Source organism: Tamandua tetradactyla, chromosome 2 (assembly GCF_023851605.1).
Source record: "Tamandua tetradactyla isolate mTamTet1 chromosome 2, mTamTet1.pri, whole genome shotgun sequence".
NCBI classification, from domain to species: domain Eukaryota; kingdom Metazoa; phylum Chordata; class Mammalia; order Pilosa; family Myrmecophagidae; genus Tamandua; species Tamandua tetradactyla.
Genome location: NC_135328.1, coordinates 158803242 through 158810675, shown reverse-complemented (window position 1 = coordinate 158810675; position 7434 = coordinate 158803242). Strand labels below are relative to the sequence as shown.

The 7434-nt window shown below is 40.6% G+C and overlaps 1 long non-coding RNA gene across 1 annotated transcript; it reads right to left on the bottom strand.

The window, feature by feature from the left end:
• Positions 1–1020: 1020 nt before the first annotated feature.
• Positions 1021–6047, bottom strand: LOC143662847 (uncharacterized). Its single transcript, XR_013165620.1, has 3 exons — positions 5489–6047; positions 1897–2027; positions 1021–1411 (listed from the first exon to the last, which is right to left on the bottom strand). It is a non-coding gene; the product is annotated as an uncharacterized LOC143662847 (long non-coding RNA).
• Between the last annotated feature and the right edge of the window lie 1387 nt (positions 6048–7434).

The window sequence follows — 7434 nt, the reverse complement described above, 5'->3', positions numbered from 1 at the left end:
AGATATTTATTTTCTCACGATTCTGGAGGTTAGAAGTTCAAAAGTGTCAGCAGGGCCGTTCTCCCTCTGAAGGCCCTAAGGATAATCCTTCCTTGCCTATTTCAGCTTCTGGCATGTGGTAGTTTGAAGCTGTATGTACCCCCCAAAAACTCTTAAATCTAATCCATTCCTGTGGGTGTGAATCCATTGTAAGACCTTCTGACGAGGTTATTTCCATTAAAGTATGATCCACCTCAGTCAGTATGGGTCTTAATCTTATTACCATAGTCTTTATAAGGGAATGAAATTCAGATAAAGAGAGAAAGCTGGGGAAGCAAGAAGCTGAAATCAACAAAACCCAGAAGAGAAGGGGGAGACCATGTGGCAGAGGAGTCCAGGATCACCAGCAGCCAGTCTTCAGGAAGAAAGCATCGCCCTGGTGATACCTTGATCTTGATATTTTCCCAGCCTCAAAACTGCGAGTGAATAAAGTCCCATCGTTAACCCAACCCACTTCACGGTATTTGCTTTGGGCAGCTTAGTAAACTAAAACAAATGTCATATAAGCTAGATTAAAATCAGGTCTCTTTGGCCAAGGCTTAAGTAAATCATAAAGTCCCTTCTTCATTGCATCACTTCACAGTTTTCTCACAGTTCCAGTCCCCTGCCACCACCCTAAACAGAGTCAGGGCATTTCCCCTCATTCGGGGGGGAGTGTCTTTTGATATAGCCTCTCATTGTCTATTATGGTCTTTAGATATCCTATGCATCTATCCTCAAACCCTGAAAAGTTTCCAGAAAGACCATAACTTTACTTGTTGTTTTGGTACCAAGGTTCTACTTGGAGCTTTTTCCCATGTCCAAAAGTAAAATACCAGACAGATAACAAAAAAATATATAGACCTTCAAGCTCAGCTAAGGACTAAATGTTTTAAAACCAAAGAAAGTGAGATTACCTGCTAAGAGAAGAAAGTAACAATACAGATAAAAACCCTTCTTCATTAACAATACAAATCTCTCACTAAGAAAAGTATCTGTTACTTAACCTGAGCCCCATTTTCCTCACTTTTAAAATGGGACCAAGAATAGAACCTATCTCAGGGGATTGTTAGGAAGATTGAATCAGTCTATATACGGCCCTTGGAACATAGGAATTGCTTTATAATTTCTTCACAGAGAATAACTGCCTTCAGGCTGTCTGAAGGGACTAGCACTTCCTCATTGCAGCAGCAGAACCCCAGCTTCCTGGCCACTAACTAACATGCTCTGAGGCTTTCTGGACAAGAGTGCCTCAGTTACCTCCTTAATGAGACAGGGCCACATGGACGCTGAGGTAACCAGTTTATCTGAGGGTGTGCTAATAACGTCCAGGACAGGAAAGTAATCGGCTGTTCTCGTCTCCATTGAGCTGTGACTACCCCAACAACTCCATCTGAAAACAGACAATAACATAGAGCTTATCCAGCGGAGACATGAAGAGCAAAAGCTGTGGAAACCATGTCACGAGAAAAGTATTTGAATAAATTCAGATGTTTACCCAGGAGAGAATACCAAGAACATGTGGGAGCTGCCTTCACGTAGCTGAAGAGATGTTATGGAAAAAGGAATTGACTTGTAGCTCCAGAGGACAGAATAAGAGAAGTAAAGGGAATTTCAGTCCTGTCTCTAAGGAGAGCCCGGCTTCTCTTCTCCACTTCCTACGAATTACTCCAAAGATGAGTCTCTATTTGTTGTTACCGTTTCGTCTCCATTGATTGCTTTTTGTGCCAGAATCAGCTCATGCATCACCCTAGACCTGTGCTCTCGCCTTATTCTTCCTGGAGTCGTGGGGCCAGGCTGCTCTGCCCGCCCTGCCACCCCCACCCTCACCCGCACCCCACCATTGTTCCAGTGCTCAAGGACCCAGGCCCACAGTACCTGCGTGTCAAGAGAAACATCTGCGCTTGCGCAGTAGCTCAACGGGGCGGGGTCTGCTGGGGTTCTGGTCTAATGAGTGACGTCCGGAGAGGCTGGGTGAGGCAATGCTGATGTGGCAGGGTGTTAAGACCCTGTGAAGTGATGGGATATGGGGAAAAGACAGGGTACAGAAGTTAAGTCCTTCTACCTTCCCGGCTGGATAGATCTGTTCTGAGATCCAGTCATTTATTCAGACTTTCTGAGGATGTCTCATGAGGCAAATCATGCTTGCTTATGAAATTGTGGCCATCTCTGTAATGCACGCTTCATATTTGCTTCACTGACTTGCCTGCCTCATTCTCAGATTGCCCTTTCCAATAACATATTTTTTAATTAAAAATGACTTCTATTAGAGAAGTTGTGGGTTTACAGGACAATCGTGCATAAAATACGGGATTCCCATACACCTCCCCACCACCGACTTTTGCATTGGTAAGGAAAATTTATTACAATTGACGAATGCACTTTTTTCGTAATTCTATTTTTCAACAGTAGTTACATTTGTTATAAGTGATGAAAGATTATTAAAGTAGTACTAATCGTAGTATTAATCACTATTGTCCGTAGTTTACATTAGGGGTATTTCCCCCATATTCCCAACCTGTTATTATTGTTATTTATGCATGTGTTATCTTATTACTCATCTACCCATACACTGGATAAAGCTGCCCCAATAACGTTTTAATGTGTAAGCTTTTGCTTCAGGCCCTGTTTTATGGGAACCCAGGCTGAGATACTCGACCCGTTTTAATTTGACTTTTGTTTCTGCAACTCTGGCTAAGGTCGCCAATGGCTTTCTTATTGAAAAATTCAGTGGACATGTTCAGTCAACTTCCTTGATGGCTCTGTGGCATTGGACACCAGTGACATTTGTGCTCATGACCATTTTTGCTCTTATTGCCCCCTTTGCCTCCAAACTCTCCTTTGATAGCTCATTGTCTTCTCCTTCCTGGGTTCCTCTTTCTCCTTTTGGCAGAAGTCTTCGTGTTCCTCAAGGTTCCATACTTATCTACTGCTCTTCTCATTCTTTCCACTCTCCCAGGTGGGCTTATCTGTCTCCGAGCTTAAACCTGCTGGCAGCTCCCAAATATGTATCAGCCTGGGTCAGATCCTGTAGAGCTTCATACTCATTATTACAATTCTCTATAAATCTCTTCATAAATGCCCCACACCTGCTTCAAATTAAATGATCCAAAGCTGATAATCTTCACCTTCCACGATAAACCAGATCTTTACTCAGATTCTAGATGTCAGCTGGTGACACTCTCAGGCATCTAGCTCTTATATCTACTCCTTCTCCTTCGCTCCTTGTGATGGTTAGGTTTATGTATCTACTTGGCTAGGTCACAGTGTCCAGTTGTCTGGTCAAGTAAACATAGGCCTAGTTGTTACTGTGAGGGTATTTCATGGATTTAAATCATTAGTCAGTTGATTGTATCTATGGCTGATTACTTTTACAGTCAAAAAAGGAGATTGCCTTCAGCAATGAGAGAAGTCTCATCCAATTAGTTGTGGGCCTTAAAGGCAGAACTGATGATTTCAACAGTCAGAAGGAAGAATTTCTGTCTCTACTTCAGCCAACCAGATTCTCGGGAGAATTTAAAAACCTTCTTTGGAGGTCCCAACTTGCAGCTTGTCCTACGGAATTCGAGCTTGCCAATCCCCACGATCCCATGAGTCAATTCCTATAATAAATTTCTGTCTCTGTCTCTCTCTCTCAAATTATATATTCTGTTGGTTCTGTCTCCCTGGAGAACTCTATCTAATACACTCCAATAAATCCAATAAATCACCTTCTCCTTCCAACTTTACTGCCTAAAATGTATCAAACTCCTTTCTACCATATTACAATGATATGACCTCTCTGGCTCTAGCCTTATTTCCCCCAAATCTGTCCTCTAGTCAGCCACCAAAGTGATTGCTTTCAATGCAAATCTACTCATGTCATTGTCCTGCTAAAATTTTTGGTCTATTCAGTAACATTGCATATAAGACCCTTTGTAATTCAGCCCCTATTTAAATCCCCAAGCTCAGCTCTCATCACTACTTGCCTTACACTTTGGGCAATGGCAACACATAGTACTTGTCCGTACAAAGTGCTCCTTTTTAGCTTTTTGCTTTTGATTATGCACTCCCACCTGCCCGAAATACCCGACCATTCCTTAGGGTAGCTAAATTCTATTCACCTTATAAGAGTCTTTTAGAAATCCTTCTCTGCCTCCTTCATCCTGCCTTCGATGGCTCTTGCTGATGCTCTCATGCAAATCTCTATCACAGTACTTGCCACCTTGTATTGTATTTATTATTTAAATATAGTTTAATATTGCTAAAGCGGGTACTAGTTGATAGCATAGACTGTGCATTCTTTTTTATATTCACAGTGCCCAGCATATTAGTTACTGCTTGATAAATGCATTTTGTAATGATTTGAATTATTGAGAATTGGGCAGAGGCATTTAAATGATGTACTAATTTTCTCCTTAGGGTTGCCAGATAAAACACAAGACACCCAGATGAATTGGAATTTGAATTTCAGATAAATGAGTACTTTTTTTAGTATAAGTATGTCTCAAATATTGCATAGGGTATACTTATACCAAAAAACTATTCATACTAAAAAAAATTAGTTGTTTAAACTCAAATTTAGCTGAATATCTTGTATTTTTATTTGCTAAGCCATTTACTGTTCCATTCCTTCTATTAAATTATCAAATATTAACAGCACAAAAGATTTGGGCAAGAGCATTCTCATTCTGCTGATGGGAAACTTTCTGGTGGGAAATTCATCAATATATTTTCAAACATAATTGGACAATTGTGTAAAGATATAATTATAAAGGAGCTAATTACAGTGTTCACCATGGCCCAAAGTTAGAAACAACTTAAATGTACAATAAGGGATTGGTTAAATGAAAGAGGATTATACATGCAATGTAACATTGATTTTAAGAGCATAGGGTCTGGAATCAGAATGCCAGGGTTCAATTTCCGGATAAACAGGACATTGCCTATGAGACTCTGAGGAAGGTTATTTAATTTTTCTATGCCTCAGTTTCCACAAGGGTAAAATGGGAGTAGTACAAGCGTCTACCCCCTAGGATTCAGGGAAGTAAATTAATGAATTAATGCATGCACAGCCCTTACAAAGGGGTCTTGCAAATAGTTATACTCAAATAAAGGTAGTTATTATTTTCATCTTCTCTATTGTAGAATACTGTGGTGTCATTAAAAGTGACTCTATGTATTTATTGACATGAAAAGATGGTCTCATTATACAAGCAGGGAAAAATCATCAAAACAGCATATATACAACATCCATTTAGCAAATAATTTTTGAGCACCTTCTCTGTGTTAGACCCACTGTTAGAAGTCAACAGCAGCAGCAGACACTGCAAAGAGCATAGCAGAAATTATTCCTCCCCTCATAAAACCTAGAGGATTATAAGCAGACAGACATCAATTAAAATGTAATTAGCATTCTGGTAAGAGATATAGAGGAAAATAAATAGAAGTTCATTAAAAGAAAGGCTTAATAAGAAAGGGCCATTTTTACCTGGAATCTGAAGCATAAATGGAGCTCTTCAGGCCAAGAGCTGGGAGAAGACTATTTCAAGCAGACGAAACAGTATCTGTGGAAGCTGTGAGGAGAGGAAAATCTGGGCACATTTCAGCACCTGAAACAAGGCCAATGTCGTTGGAGCCTAGTGAATGAGTGGGAGAGTAGAGCAAGATGAATTTGGAGGGATAGTAAAGGTTTGATAGTGTGCTGTTTTGTAAAATATTAGAAGTTAAATTACGTAGGCTTGAATAGTTGGTTCTTTATCCTAAGATCCTCCAATGCAATCTCATCATTCTTCATTTTTGGTTTTCTTGCTCCAAATTCAGAATTCTGGGTTGGAAAACTCATTGGTTGGATTAAAGCCACATGCTCTTGTTTTGCCTTTCAGGCAAGGGGAGGGAGGATTTCCCTTTTAGCTACCACCTTTGCCACTGAATTGTTGCTGCATGGCCTCTGCTGCCCTGGGGTCCTCTCATTCCCATTAAATCCAGGGAGCCGGTATCAACTGTTTTTCTTATGAGTATCCCCAGCTTCCAGAAAGCAATCATGTCGGTGTTCTTCAAAGATGCTGGTGCTCCCCCATTACAGTATTTCTCAAGACTTTGACGAAAAGAATGTTGTCTGAGCTCTCCTGGGAGACATGGAGTGAGAGGGTAGGTTGCACATGATAAATTCACTCCAGCATTCCTATCTCTCAGAGTCTTTGGATTGTTTCCTTTACTTGATATCAAGGAATTTATGACATCTCAAATCTGTTTAGTGTTGGCCACCATTGAATCCAGATATCTGTCAACTAACTGAACAAACAACAATGTCTACTCCCAGCTGCTCAAGCTTGCAACAAAATCCAGAGTCTCTGCTAAGTGCATTCATACTGATAGCTTCTACTTGGTCTAAAAGTACGTTCCTCTGTTCCTTGGTCAAGAGCCTATCGAATTCATTTCCATATATAGTCTCAGGTCTTTGAAAGTGTAAATGGGCAAAATCTTGCAAATCATTTGTTGTATAGGCTTTCTCCTCCAAAATTTGATATTTTACTACTCATCTTCCCCACATGTGTTCTATGTCTGATCCTGGAACATAAAAAGAATTGACTCCTTTTGATGTAACTCTTTTGGGTAACAGACAAAGGAGGACAAATGTTTTGGTTGGCACAGGAGGTTCAGTGAGTTCTGAGTCTTCCCTGTACCCCCATTTTCAAGTTTTGCCCTATCAATCCTTTCTCCTAAGAAGCATGACAGTGCTGTGGACTCAACTGATACGGTATTTCTATAAACTCAGAGTCATATTTGAATTTGTTTTCAATCCTCTCAGCTATATGGCTTTTAGAGGTTGGAAAATAATTTCATATCACCATAGGAAGTTCCTGGCTGGTGAGGAGAATTTGAGGATTTGTACTTGCTGTTCTCTTTTAATAAGCTGCTCAGGGCCCAATAGAAGCAGCCATTGTATTCCACGGTCCTAAAATCCTCTGCCTTTTATACTGTCACAGGGCAATGGTTATGAGTCCCCTGAAGCCTGGCTTTCCATGAACCCTTCATCCTGTGACCACAAGTGATAATTTAGATGCTCTGATGCTGTGAGCTATAGGCTTCTAGAATATCTATAAATACTGAAAGGATGAATACTGTCCTCAACCCCTCCCCAAGAAAGTCAGATAATCAATCCCAGATTTCTACCACAAAGTCCTTCTTCTGACTTAAGAATCTGTCTGCAGTGCACTTCTTGGTACAAATTCCTGTATTGGTAAGTTGCAAGAAACAGAAACAGATTCAGACTGATTTACACAAAAGGGGAATTCATTGGAGGGTATTGGGTAAGCTCACAGGTTCAGGTAATTGTCAAGCAAAGCTAGGTAGCAGGGATAGTTGACCATGGTGTAGCTTTAGCCAGTGTCTTAGTTTGCCAGAGCTACTAGGAAAATACCACCTAGTGGATTG